This window comes from Rhinopithecus bieti, unplaced genomic scaffold (assembly GCF_001698545.2).
Source record: "Rhinopithecus bieti isolate Rb0 unplaced genomic scaffold, ASM169854v2 scaffold_66718, whole genome shotgun sequence".
NCBI lineage: Eukaryota > Metazoa > Chordata > Mammalia > Primates > Cercopithecidae > Rhinopithecus > Rhinopithecus bieti.
This window is the reverse complement of record NW_016825567.1, coordinates 1,198,790-1,213,453: the sequence shown is the minus strand read 5'-3', so window position 1 is coordinate 1,213,453 and position 14,664 is coordinate 1,198,790. Positions and strand designations below refer to the sequence as shown.

The 14,664-nt window shown below is 35.9% G+C and overlaps 1 protein-coding gene across 2 annotated transcripts in view; it reads right to left on the bottom strand.

Moving 5' to 3' along the window:
• NEGR1 (neuronal growth regulator 1) overlaps positions 1–14,664 on the bottom strand; it is a 924,209-nt gene that overhangs the window by 469,661 nt on the left and 439,884 nt on the right. The gene's annotated exons all lie outside the window — the stretch shown is intronic.

Sequence of the window (14,664 nt, the reverse complement as noted above, 5' to 3'; positions counted from 1 at the left end):
TTTTTTTTGACAGAGTCTCGCTCTGTCACCCAGGATGGAGTACAGTGGCATGATCTCAGCTCACTGCATTGCAACCTCCACCTCCTGGGTTCAAGCAATTCTCCTGCCTCAGCCTCCCAAGCAGCTGGGATTACAGGCATGAGACACCATACCCAGCTAATTTTTTTTTTTTTTTTTTTTAGTAGAGATGAGGTTTCACCATGTTGACCAGGCTGGGCTTGAACTCCTGGCCTCAGGTGATCCACCCACCTTAGCCTCCCAACGTGCTGAGATTACAGGCGTGAGCCACCACTCTTGGCCGAGGCCAGACTTACAATGAATTTCAACACATCCTTCAAAGGTACCAGGGCTTTCTAAAGAAATAATAAAAATTAAAATTATGGAAAATAAAATCAAGAGAGCAAAAAGAAGTGGCTTAGATAGAGGAATATAATTTTGATTATGATAAAACAGACTGCTTCTTCATTTGCAGAGTTGGGCATATTATTTGCAAATATTCCAGAGGATTTTATTTTAACCAGGACATTTAAACTACTCTCCACAAAGCAATCTCCATCCTTATTTCTAAAAAGATTTTACTATGTTTTTGGAGAAAATCTATTCACTTCAAAGTGCTTCTTTTGCAATAGTCTTAGAGCTTTCACATTGTTATTCTTTGAAGGACATGCTGAAACTCGAGTTACATAATTACAGCTTTACAAAATAAGTCCTCTATTTTGAGATTCTTAGTGGCGATTTCTTCTTACTAGTATTAGAATAATGGAAACAGAACATAGCTGCAGGTGACGATGTAAAATAGATACCAAACAAGAATGTAATAAGGCGTTTCCATTTTTATCAAATGTGATTATATGCATTATCTCCAGAGCGGATTTATCTTTTTCTGTAAATATAATTCCTGGAAGTGCTTGCTTTACAGGACTATGGAAGTGGGCTCAGTTTGAGTTTCCCTATCATACCTGATTTAAGTGAATCAGGAAACATTGTACATCAAAAACATCTGTAGGATTATGAACAGTGAGCAAAATATAGTTCAACAGCTGCAAATATGCTTAGAATTGTGCTCCCATAAACACTCTAAAGTGTTCAGAATTACCACATTAGAGATATGTTAAAAGTCAGTATTTGTATATGTTCCAAAGTTATCTTTTATTTCATCTCTAGAATTGAAAAAAAATAAGATACATCTAATAAGTAGATTCACCCAATTATTGTGGTTCCTTCAAGGGACTTGTCCTTTTTCTACATCATTAATAAGTTTCTGTGGTATATCAGATGTGGAAACAAAAGCTTTATTCTCTTTCTCCATTGTTATACTACAAATAAATGATTTCATATTCTTAGCTTAATTTTTACTTTAAAAATGTAGACTTCGCTCTACTATATAGAAGTTATAATACTCAGAGTAATCAAAACCTAAAAAATTCCAGTGGATAAATGACCATGTGGGAAACTTGGAATGCTATAAATAGTTTTGTGTCACAACAAAACCTGTGTCACGACTAATTTTACGAGTCAGGTTGGCTGGACCATGGCACCCAAATATTTGGTCAAACATTATTCTAGCTGTTTCTGTGAGAGTGTTTTGAAACGAAAATAACATTTAATTGGAAACCTTTTAAGTAAAGTAGATTGCTTTTTATAGTATGGGTGGGCCCCTACCAATCAGCTGAAGGCCAGAACAGAACAAAAGATTAACCTCTCCATGCAAGACAGAACTCATTGGCACCAGCCTTTCATCTTGAACTACAACATTGCTCTTTCCTGAGTCTCCAGCCTAGCAGGCTACCTGAAGATTTTGGACTTACCAACCTCCACAATCACATGAACCAATTTCTTAAGGTAAATCTCTTTCTCTATATATACATACACATCCTATTAGTTCTATTCCTCTGGAGAACCTTGACTAATAAAAACTGCAGGACCATCAGGCAGTCACCCAATAGAAGGATCAAGAGATCACATGAAGAATCCTATGAGAAGAGGATTATATAAAATATAAATGTCTCTTCAATTTCTGCATAATTTTCAAATATAAATTTACATATAAATCTATTTTATTTTCAGATGAAGTTAGGTCTCCTAGGCATGGGAAAATATAGTTGCTTGTTATAATTCCAGTATTCAATAAACAGCTTTTAAAAGTATATAACCAAAAATTAAATTCGATTTACTAGTTCATTGCACATCATGTTGTCAAACCCCAAATTTGAAAGACTGGGGCATAGAAGCATTTATCCTGTGTATAGCAACAATTATCCAGTCACTTCCTGCCTTTTCAGTTATGTTTGTACATATCTTTGCCACTGGGGACAAATACACTGTCATGTCAGTCTAATGTGGTGGTTATGAGTACCCATTCTGCAGCCATGCTGCTAGAAACGTTAGGTAGCCTCTCAAACCTTCCACTTCCCCATCTTCAGAATGAAAAGGAAAATCTCCACTTCACAGGGTCATTATAAGGATAATGTATGCAATGTTCTTAGCACAACATAGAAATACAATTCTTGCTTTTAGTCTCTTTAAAAGGCAAGGATAGTGTCTTAAAAGGCAAGAATACATTTTCTTCCCATAGATGACCTGGTTTAGTGCTTTTTATATTGTCAATTAGTTGGTAACTTTTGGCAGTAGTTCCCAATTGTTGTGTGTTGGTGATATGCTAGATTGAATTTTTAAAATTCGCTCAAAATTCCTTCAATGTAAGTATCTTCATTTTTGGGTGAGGAAGCTGAGGCTCTGATCACACACCGCTACTTAGCAGTAGAGGCAGCATTTAATTCAGTTCTAAATAAAAACTGTGCTCATTCTGCCTTGCAACTCATTGTCATTGCCTATTAGATTATTGGTAATAGACATTTGTTAGCTCAGAAATCACATGGGAAGTTCCCCTTGATCACGATATTCTGTTCTTTTATTTCCTTTTCATGCTGCTTGACGATCTGGCTTTGTCACACTTTGGGAGCTAGAAGCCTGGCTATTCTGGCTTGTTAGACAGTGGAACAGAATGAAAGGTAAGGTTATGAAAGTGTCTTCCCTGGTGATTCTTTTGAAGGGGAAATCCACTACCCATCCATTGAGCTTAATTTTTAGATTCATCATGCTTAGACAAGATATAAACTCAACATGGACAGCATCTATGTTTCAGTGTCTGTTTCCAGGAAGCTGGAGATGTATTTTGTTTGTTCTGAAGATTCTTTAAGCTCCTTAAGTCTAGGATCTTAGCCAAATAAGGAACTACTAAGAAATTTCTCTAAATCTTTAAAATGTTTTTCATTATAGTTAGTAAATAAACAGTATAGATGGAGAAATGTCTCGATCTATACTGTTAAACCTGTCTTTCAACTTTTCATAGAACACTTTCTTGCAGGCATTTTAGTTACAGCATTGCTACAGATTTTGTGTGAAAGGAAATCTTGAAAACATTATTCTAGTTCTAAATAGCAATTCCAGTGGGCAGTGAATTCCTCTACTATCAAACACCTTTCAAATTCAAGGAAGTAAACCATTTGATTTCTAAGATGTGCCTAACAACGTTATTATTAAATTATCATCATTACATTGTATCTTAACTTAGCAAACTCTGTTATGGAGTCTATAAACATCTTTTGTAACCAAAGAATATGTTTTTCTCCAATACAGAATGTTGTCACCAAGTTAAAAGTGAGATGACCCTATTATCATTGGGGAGATAGAGGATTATAACACTTTCTCATATTCAGAATAACAGCACTATTTTTTTAAACTTAACTTCTTTGGGTAATATTTCTGCCTTTTTGATTTTGTAAAATTATTTTACATTTTTAAGGGAAAGTAATCACGGCATTGCCTCAAGTGTCACCTCAGGTACATCCAAATGGCAAATGAATGTCGTTATAGTGCCCATTAGGGAACTCACTTTGATTAAAGAGGACATCCATGCCCAAGGACAGCTGCTGTCATCAGTTTCCAGGCTGCAGCAACATTCTATCTGTGGCAGGGGATGGAGAAAGGCTTGTCCTATTGCACAAAAACACGGGCTCTCCAGATCTTTGGAGATAAATAGACTTAGCGATGGAAACAGAACATTAAATGGAAAGGCAAGCCAATAAAAACAAAATAACCTGAAGTATATCTGGGTGAATTTAAAATAAGTCCATTTCCCGTTAGGCAATAAGAGAACAGAAGTCGAGGATATTGACTCTTGTGCACTGAAATGGTATCAAACAAGGTGATTTTCCTACTTACATGCTGACTGAGACAAGTCCACTAAGCAAGGGGTTGTCAAAGGCCAGCTCTGTATCCTCTATCCGTTCCTAGTGTTAGAAGGGCTTTATCTCAGAACAAAATAGATTCTGAAACTTAAGTTACATTTTGTTATCACAAGAGACAGTTTATAACAATCAGGGGTACTAAAACATTTGTAATAGTTTTAAAGAGGAAATGAGAAGAAAATAGTCTTATCAGTGAGATCCAAAATCAACTCCAAAGCAAGGACTTATGAATATAAATTTTAGTTTAGCATTTAAAAAATTTGAAATTGGCCTATTTTATATCTCATTGTTTTCTAATTAAAAGGCATGAAATTCATTATCTATTATGAACAGAATCACTCCATTAATTCAATATTCTAGTGAAATCTTAACATGTCTAATTGGCAGGAAATGTAAAGTTCAAAATTTGTGGAGGTGACAGCGTGCTAGGGATATAAAATAGCTCTCTCCCTAGATTTGTTTCAGTTTCTCCAGAAAGCCAGGCTAGCCTTCTTTTAATTGAACTGAAGAGGGAGGGAAAGAGAGGATGTCAGACCAATCCCAATGATAAGTGTCACATCCAATTGCCACCCTTACCAGAGGGAATAAAATTAGGTTAAGGGGACAGGTTGTGTATTTTTAAAAATTACCTGCCATGCATTTTTCCCCAAATGTCAGGTAGCAGCCTCTATTAGAGGTATACCATTAATCAAACTAATGAGAACTATGGATGTAACCATCCCTTAACAAAGACATAATGCCTCAATGGGGAAAAGAATAGAATGGAAGAATTTTATGGAGTGGGCCTTCTTTCATAAACATTTGTGTTTGAATCACACCACGGTGGCCAAATCAGGACCTCCTGATCCTTACAACAGTTTAATGTTCCCTAACAGAGAGGGTCATAACACTGAATCAAAATCAGTTTTACTTACAGTTTAGGGGAAAAAATAACATTTGATTTGCCACAGTAAGGCATTTCAAAGCCATTCTTAATGACCTAAATCTTACTGGTGATCCTTCAGGTTTTGAAGAAGCTGCTAAAGAGACAGGAAGTATTTGTAGGAAACTACGATCCTGCCAACAGTGTTAACATGGAAGCTGTCCTTGACCCATTTGCACATGTTGAAACCACTCAGAGTTCTCCTGCCTTATTGTTCAATCTAGACTAGCAGGTATGGCTAAAATCAGGATACTACGCTTCAGGCTTCATAAGAAATAAGTTTCTCACCAGCCCTTTCAAACAGCTCAGGGTGACTTCAGTAGAAGAGAGAAGTCAGATCACTAATACATGGTGACTGGCCTTGGCCCAACCCTTGGACAGAGATTGTCTTGTCTTCGTAGACATCCTGGTGGACATCCTTAAACAGACAGGACTGCCCAGGGGGACTATCCAGGATATAGTCAAGAAAGTGCCTTCTACAGGAGTTCAGATTTGCAGACAGAAATTATTTCAGGTTTTGAACACATATATTAAAATATTTTCTTAGTATGAGTTAATCCGAGGTCAAGCCAAATAGAGGTTTAATGTTAGGTTTAATGTTAGGTTTAATGTTAGGAATAATAGACAATGATTCTTTTTCAAACTAATCAGAAATTGTTCTTCATAAATAATGACTTACATCATTTTAATTGCACAGTATGCAGTCACAAGGAAACATTTCCTGTGTTAATTTCTACATAATGCTCAGAAAGTATAGATTAATTTTGTCTTTATTTTGATAATTAACTATAGAATTCTATATATCTACATAGAATATATTTCATGAATAAGTGCATAAATATGAAGGCATAAATAGTAATCAATATGTGCATAAATAAGAAGGCATAAATCACAATAAATTTAGTAAGTAATTAAAATTATTATTATATCTAAAAAATCATATCTTGAGATGGGTAGGAGAAGGTAAGAAAAAAGAAACAAAGCTCCACATAATGGACTCCATGAAGACTTTTTTCTCAGGGGAAATCAGGCTGCCCCAATTTCTTCACCAAGTATCACCAAAATTAAGTAATACTAATGAAACTAAGTACTTAGAAATAGTATTTATTGAGCACTGACTATCATGCTTTATTCTAAACATTTAACATTCAGCTCAATTTTCACAACAACCCTACAAAGAGGCAATCTTCTTACCTCCACGTCTAAGAAAATGAGAAAACTAAGGTAGAAAGAGTAAGTTGATTCAATTCACAGAGCAAAAAGGACAATAGAATCAGATCTATCTATCTGTCATCTATCTAGCTATCTATCTACTTATTTATTTTGAGATGGGTTCTTGCTGTGTCACTCATGCTGAAGTGCAATGGCACAATCACAGCTCACTGCAGCCTCAAACTCCTGGGCTCAGGGGATCCTCCCATGTCAGTCTTTCACGTAGCTGAGATTACAAGTGCATGCCATGGCACCTGGCTTTCTTTTTCCTTTTTTAGAGATGGGGGTCTCACTATGATGTCCATGCTGGTCTCAAACTCCTAGGCTTAAGCTATTTTCCCACCACGGGCTTCCAAAGCCCTAGTATAACAGGCATGGGCCACCACCCCCAGCCAAGACCCAGATTTAAATCATATGGTCTAACCCCAGGGCCTCTGTTAGTCTCTCTCCTGTCAACCTGCAAGCCAGAAATGTTATTTTTCTCTTCCTTTCTCTAGGGCTGCCCTCTGAAGTTGAGCTGAATGGAAAGCAAGTTTCCACCCCAACCTAATCAAAATTCTGGTCATAGAGGTGTTTAAATCTTATTCCTTTTATAATACCAAGTACCTAGGAGTCCTATCAGCCACACCTATCTAACTCAACAAGGGGTCTTAACTACTTGTATGATTGTCTCCTTTGTTCTTCAGCACTACAAATACACACACACACACACACAGAGACACAAACACACACACACATGCAGGTTATGGAAGTTAAAAGATTGCTGACATATTTTCTAGGAATTGTTTTCCCGGAGGGAAAAAAAAAAAAAAAATGTGAGTAAATAGTAAAGCTGACTCTCTCATCCTCAGGTTTCACTGCATCCCAAACCCCTGAAGAACCCAGAAATTCCACATATATTACTTTCTAGCTGTTCTCTCCTTTCTTTACCACCCTATATATCGTCCTAGTCCATTCAGGCTGCTATAACAAAATGCCTTAAAATGGGTAACTTAGAAATTTATCACAATTCTGGAGCCTGGGAAGTGCAAGATCAAAGTGACAGCAGATTCTGTGCCCAGTGAGGGCCTGTTCCTCATAGACAGCGCCTTCTTGCTGCATCTTCACAGTGTGGAAGAGGCAAACAAGCTCCCTTGTGTCTCATTGATAAAGGGGCTAATCTAAACCATGAGGGCTCTACCCTCATGACCTAACAACCTCCTAAAAGACCCATCTCTTGATGCCATTACATTTGGTATTAGGTTTCAACTCATGAATTTGCTAGGGACACAAACTTTCAGATTATAGCACATATTTAAACATTCAAGCATTGAAATGTTTTCTTTTCCCACAGTACTTACTCTCCAAAATGAATTCTTCTCTTTCCTTCCACATTACTACTCTCTACACCACTCCAATCAAATCTCCCCATCTCCCAGTATAGACCATTTGACTCAAATCGGCTTTGGATATCAAGTCAGAAGCACTGAAGTCAAGAATATTTTACTATACTGGGGAATAACATCTCATTTCATCCCCTCTGGTGTGTTGAGATGAACTGTTAGGACTGTTTATTGATATTTATTTAATGACAAATAGAAATTGCATATATTTACAGTGTACAACATAGTGTTTTGAAATGCAGGCACACCTCATTTTATTGCCTTCCTTTCATTGCACTTTACAGATAATGCATTTGCTACAAATTGAAGGTTTATGGCAATACGGTGTCCAGTGAGTCTATCAGCACCTTTTCCAACAGCATGAGCTTATTTCACATCTCTGTGTCCCATTTTGGTAGTTCTCATAATGTTTTAAACATTTTCATAATTATTATACATGTTATGGTGATTTGTAATCAGTGATCTTTGAAGTTACTCTTGTAATTGTTTTAATTGTTTTGGGGCACCAAAAGCAGTGCCCATGTAGGATGGCAAGCTTAATCAATGAATGTTGTGTATGTTCTGACTGCTTCACTGACTAACCATTCCCAAATCTCTCTCCTCCTCAGGACTTCCTATTTCTTGAGACACAAAAATATTGAAATTAGTCCACTTAATACCCTACACTGACCTCTGAGTATTCAAGTAAAAGGAAGAATCACATGCTTTAATCAGAAACTAGATTGATTGAATCAGATTAAATCACTTGAAATTAGAAACTAGAAATGATTGAGGTTAGGGAGGAAGACATGTGTAAAGCCAAGATAGGCTGAAAGCTAGGCCTCTTGCACCAAAGAATTAATCAAGTTGTAAATGCCAAGGAAACATTCTTGAAGAAAATTACAAGTGCTACTGAAATGAATACACAAATGATAAGAAAGCAAAACAGGCTTATTGCTGATATGGAGAAATTTTAGTGGTCTGGATAGATCAAATAGCCACAACAGTCCCTTAAGTCAAAGCCTAATCCACAGAAAGGCCCTAACCCTTATTAACTCTATGAATGCTGAGAAAGGTGAGGAAGCTACAGAGAAAAAGTTGGAAGCTAATAGAGGTTGGTTCAAGAGGTTGGTTCAAGAAGCTGTTTCCATAACATAAAATTGCAAGGTACGACAGCAAGTGCTAATGTAGAAGCTGCAGCAAATTATCCAGATGAACTAAATAACATCGTTGATGGAGATGGCTACATCAAAAACCAGATATTAAACGTAGATGAAATAGCCTTATATTGGAAGATGTCATCTAGGATATTCATAGCCAGAGAGGTCAAAACCTGGCTTCTGTGCTTCAAAGGAGAAGCTGACTCTCTTGTCAGGGTCCAATGCAGCTGGTGACTTTATGTTAAAGACAATGCCCATTTACCATTCTGAAAATCCGAGGGCCCTTAAGAATTATGTTAAATCTACACCACCTATGCTCCATAAAGGAAACGACAAAGCCTGGATGACAGCACATCTGTTTACAGTATGGTTTACTAAGTATTTAAGCCCACTGTTGAAGCCTACTGTTCAGAAATAAAATTATTTTAAAAATATTACTGCTCTTTAACAGTGTACCTGGTCACTTAAGTGCTTTGATGGACATACACAAGGAGATTAATGTTGCTTTCAGGCCTACTAACAAAACATCCTTTCTGTAGCCCATGAATCACGATGTAATTTCAACTTTCAAGACTTATTATTTAAGAAATACATTTAATGGCCGGGCACGGTGACTCACACCTGTAACCCCAGCACTTTGGGAGGCTGAGGCGGGTGGATCATGTGGTTAGAAGTTTCAGACTAGCCTGACCAACATGGTGAAACCCTGTCTCTACTAAAAATACAAAAATTATTTGTATTACAGGTGTGGTGGCGCACACCTGTAATCCTAGCTAGTCAGGTGGCTGAGGCAGGAGAATTGCTTGAATCTGGGAGGTGGAGGTTGCAGTGAGCCGAGATCGTGCCACAGCACACCAGCCTGAGTGACAGAGTGAGACTCTGTCTAAAAAAAAAAAAAAAAAAAAAAAAAATTCATAATGCTATAGCTGCCATAGACAGTGATTTCTCTGATGGATCTGGGTAAAGGAAATTGAATACCTTCTGGAAAATATTCACCAATTTAGATATCATTAAGGGCATTCGTGATTCATGAAAGAAGGTCAAAACATCAACATTAACCAGAGTTTGGAAGAAGTTGATTCCCCCTCATGGATGACTTTGAGGAGTTCAAGACTTCAGTGGAGAAAGTAACTGCAATGTGGTGCTAATTGTAAAAGTACTGGAATTCGAAGATGTGATTGAATTGCTGTAATCTCATGATAAACCTGAAAGATGAGTTTACTCTTATGGATGAATAAAGAAAATGGTTTCTTGAGATGGAATCTACTCCTGGTGTAGATCTTGAGAACACTGTTGAAATCACAGTAAATAATTTAGAGTATTATACACTTATTTGCTAAAATGGTACCAGAATTTGGAATTAACTCTAATTCTAAAACAATTTATATTGGCAAAATGCTATCAAATAGTATTGAATACTATAGAGAAATATGTTGTGAAAGGAGGAAGAGTCAATCTATGTGGCAAACTTCCTTGTTTTATTTTAAGAAATTACCACAGCCACCTCAACCTTCAGCAACCACCCCCCAACAACATGGAGGCAAGATCCTCCACCAGCAAAACGGTTGCAACCTGATGAAAGCTCAGATGATTCTTAACATTCTTAGCAATATAGTATTTTTAAATTAAGGTGTGTACCTTTTTTAAGATACAATGGTACTACACACTTATATGCTATAATATAGTATAAATATAACTTTTATATGCCCTGGTAAACCCACAAAAATGTGCCACCAATTTATTGCAATATTTACTTTATTGCAGTGGTCTGGAACCAAACTGGCAATATCTCCCAAATATGCCTGTATGTATACTTTGTGGAATGTCTAAATAAACTAACTGACATATCTACTACTTACATACCATTTGTGTGTGTGTGATAAGAACATTTAAAATCTACTCTCTCTCTCTTTTTCTTTTCTTTTTTTTTTTTTTTTTTTTTTTTTTTGAGATGGGTTTTTGCTCTGTCACCCAGACTGGAGTGCAGTGGTTTGATTTTGACTCACTGCAACCTCGACCTTCTGGGCTCAAGCAATCCTCCCACCTCAGCCTCCTGAGTAGCTGGGACTACAGGCATGAGCCACCATGCCTGGCAAATTTTTATATTTTTGTTAGAGATGGTGTTTTGCTATGTTTCCCAGGCTGGTCCTGAGCTCCTGGGCTCAAGCAATTCTCCTTCCTCAGCCTCCCAAAGTGCTTGGATTATAGCATGAGCCACCATGCCCAGCCAAATCTACTGTCTTATCAAGAAAATTTCTTAATTGTAGGGCAAAATAAACTCCTACACAGCCCTTTTGGAACATTTTATGCTATACAAATTAGAATTTCTGCTAAGTTCATAAGCGTGTATCAGTGTCTGTATGTTATTCATTTATCTCATTTATTTTGGGCAGAATGATGAGAAATAATTTCTACATACTTTTGCTTTTATTTTGTAATGCTTTTGTTTTCTTTTAACTTGGGAGGAGCAGTTCAGTGGAAAAGATTTGGCATTACATCATTCAGATGCTCCAATATTTAAGCAATAAAGTGTCTAGAGAATACAATCTTATTTATTATTTTGAGGTGCCATTATCTATAAAGACTCCAACACTGGTTTTTGGAAATTTCCTCAGTAAAATATGCTTAAAAATAATCCCAATCCTGAAGCACTCAAGGCAGATACTTTTTTTGTGCACTAAGAATATAGTTTACAGTCACTTCTGATTCAGGATTTAGAAAAGGGTAGTCTCATGGACCATGTGCCATCAGACTACCTGTATTTATCAAAATCATTCACCTCTGATGGTTTCAAGATGAGCATCTGTTTCCTGTGGGCCTTTGAAAGTGCTGAGTCGGGCTCTTTGAGTAGAGATGGAGTTTTCCTAACAGATAGCTTTGGCTATCTACATGACAGCAAAGGAACATTTTGGCAGGAAACCACACAACACAGCAGAATACCCTGGTTTGAACAAAATGTTTTTATGCAATGTGTTACCAGGGGAATTGCTTTGCATGTTGATATTATCGCCCACATAAATGATCCCTGATTTATTTCCTAACCAGATGATATTTTTTCTTCCTGATATTTTACAAATACATCCTAGGCCTACTTTCTAAATAATTTAATAAACAGTTTTGATGCCTTATACTGAACCAAGATTTTGAGCACTGCCAGCAGGAGGTGTGCTAAAATGCAAATTTTATTTTAAAACTTATTTTATTTTTTAAATTATTTTTACTATAGTTATGCAAAGCACACTCGTATTAGGAAATAAATAACACATTTTAATTCATGTATTTATAATTTCATTCAACACAATTTTATAAGCTCCAACTATGCACAGGGATCTTCACAATGAGCAGCACATCGATCTTGCTTAGTAAAAGAGATTTTAATGCAAGGTTAGACAAGAGAAATATGGGTAATATACCACAGTAGCTGACTGGAGGAAGAGATTATGTCTCATGAAGAGGGGCAAGAGAATAGTTATTGAAACTGTAGCATTTGAGTTGGATTTTAAAGTAAATTCTATTTACATCTTTGTTTGCTCATTAAAAAGTTATGTAGTTATAGTAAACAGTTTTATAAGATAGCAGACTCTGTATTTAAACTGTGGATTTATACTCTTAAGTTTACTGATTAATTAAGTTTTCTGAGTTTAGACAACTCATGTAATTCACTTCCCTTACTTGTAACATTAAGGTAAAAATAGTTCCTTTTACACAAGGTTCTTGGGAAGATATATACCCTGCTACACATGTATTCAGGAAATAGGATAGCAAAGTATAAAAGGCATAGACTTTGGAATCAGAAAATGCTCTATTTGAATTATAAAGCTGTCCTTTACCATGTAGCTACTGACAAACATTTAAACTTTTTCATCTTTTAGGCGAATATAATAATTCTTACTTCCATAAATTGTTGCAAGGAGTAAATACTAGGTATATGTGCCCTTAAAAAAACAGGCACAAAGTCAATGCTAGATAATAAGAGATTATACTGGAGACAGACAATGGGCCTACATGTCACAGGACCTTGAAATCCAGGTAACGTAAAATGGTCTAACTCTATAGACCAGAGTTCACAAGCTGGCAGCTTGCTTTTCTTATTCTGTCAGAACTGTGTGAGAACAGCAGATACAAATATATTTTATTTGGCCCATACAGTATCTTAAAAAATAGAAAATTTAGTATATTTTTTTATCAAACATTAAAAAAAACCCATATTTCAATATGAAAAATATGAAAACAATCAGCTATACCTAAGTACCTTGTAAGCCTTATCCGGAGCCTATGCATGCCACAATCTCTAGCACTCCTGATTGTCTTATTCTATTCACTTTACTTATTTTGTTACTGACCTGGCCTTTTTAGGAACTTCAGTGTGCAACATTTCCAGACAATAGACCACAACTGTTTTGCTTTGTTTTGTTTTAACAGAGAATGGTTTGTACAGATACTTTCAGGAGTATTACACCTTTGCAGTTTGCAGATTTCAATTAAAAAAAGACAAGATTGGAGGCAAGTGAAGGTTCTCAGTAATATAGATGAGGGGTAAGTAGGTTTGAAGTTAATGCAGAAATGGCCAGGAAAAAAAAGCTGATATGAAAGTTATTCCAAAGGAATAATCAGAAGGAATCTGCTAACTGACCAGAAAGCAAAATGGACAAAGAGGACAAAAAAAAAAAAAAAAAAGAAAGAAAGAAAGAAAGAAAGACTGGTATATCTAAAGAATGGAAAATGCACATAATAGAAACAGGACAGACCAAAATATGTCTGGAGATCACAGAGATTTAAATGTGTAGTATACCGAATTTGGATATTTCAAGTTAAAGAAATTCATAGTCATGAATCATAGGAAAAATCCATGTTGACCCTCAGAAATATTTGCAGATTCTAATCAGTGACAATAAACTGTGAATTTTCAGGGAAAGGATTGGAATGTTATATTAATATATCTATTTGTATAATTTCAGAGCTTGGTAAAGAGTATGTCCTCAGTAAGTGTTCCTTGAATTAAATTACAGGGAATATGCATAAGTTTTTATCAATCTTGAGAATGTTGGTATATTTTTATAGATGCTACTCATAATTTGTTATAACTAAAAGGTAATAATTTGCCATTTTCAAATGTACAGCATAAGAAATTTTCAGATACAACTGTGCTCTTGTTAATTATTCCATGTAAAGAGATGATATATAGGATTTAATGTGACATTGCTTAATAATTAGGTGATTTATAAGCTATGTTTAGAAGTTCATTAAAATATATATGTTAGTGTTGACATTTTACGAAGACAATTGTGTCCAGTATAATGGAGCAGAATTCTTGCAAATCACGCCTTTGTCTTGAAAAATGCCATGAGCTATATAGCACACTAAGGATTTGCTTCATTCAGAGTAGTTAAAAAAGGCAGAAATTAGAGACTCTCATTAGAGAAAATTGAGGCTAACTGGATGTATATTGATTCTCTTTAATTCATCCTTCTATGACTATGAATTTGCAGGCTTTCTGTCCTCAATAGACAGATCCAGAAAGGGTCAAGAGACAGTGGAAGGAAGCAGCCATAAGTTTTTGTTATAAAATTTCTGATATTTATTTACAAAATTTTCAAAAGTTGTTTGTGCTGTTATTTGGGCAGGATTACATTTATAAAGCAGTTCTCACTTTGGTTATTAGCATTGCTCGACGTCTGTTTTAATATGAATGTGTTTAGTTCAGAGCAAAACGGATCAACTATGAAATGTGCAAAACAAATTTTAGGCTTGAGTTGAAA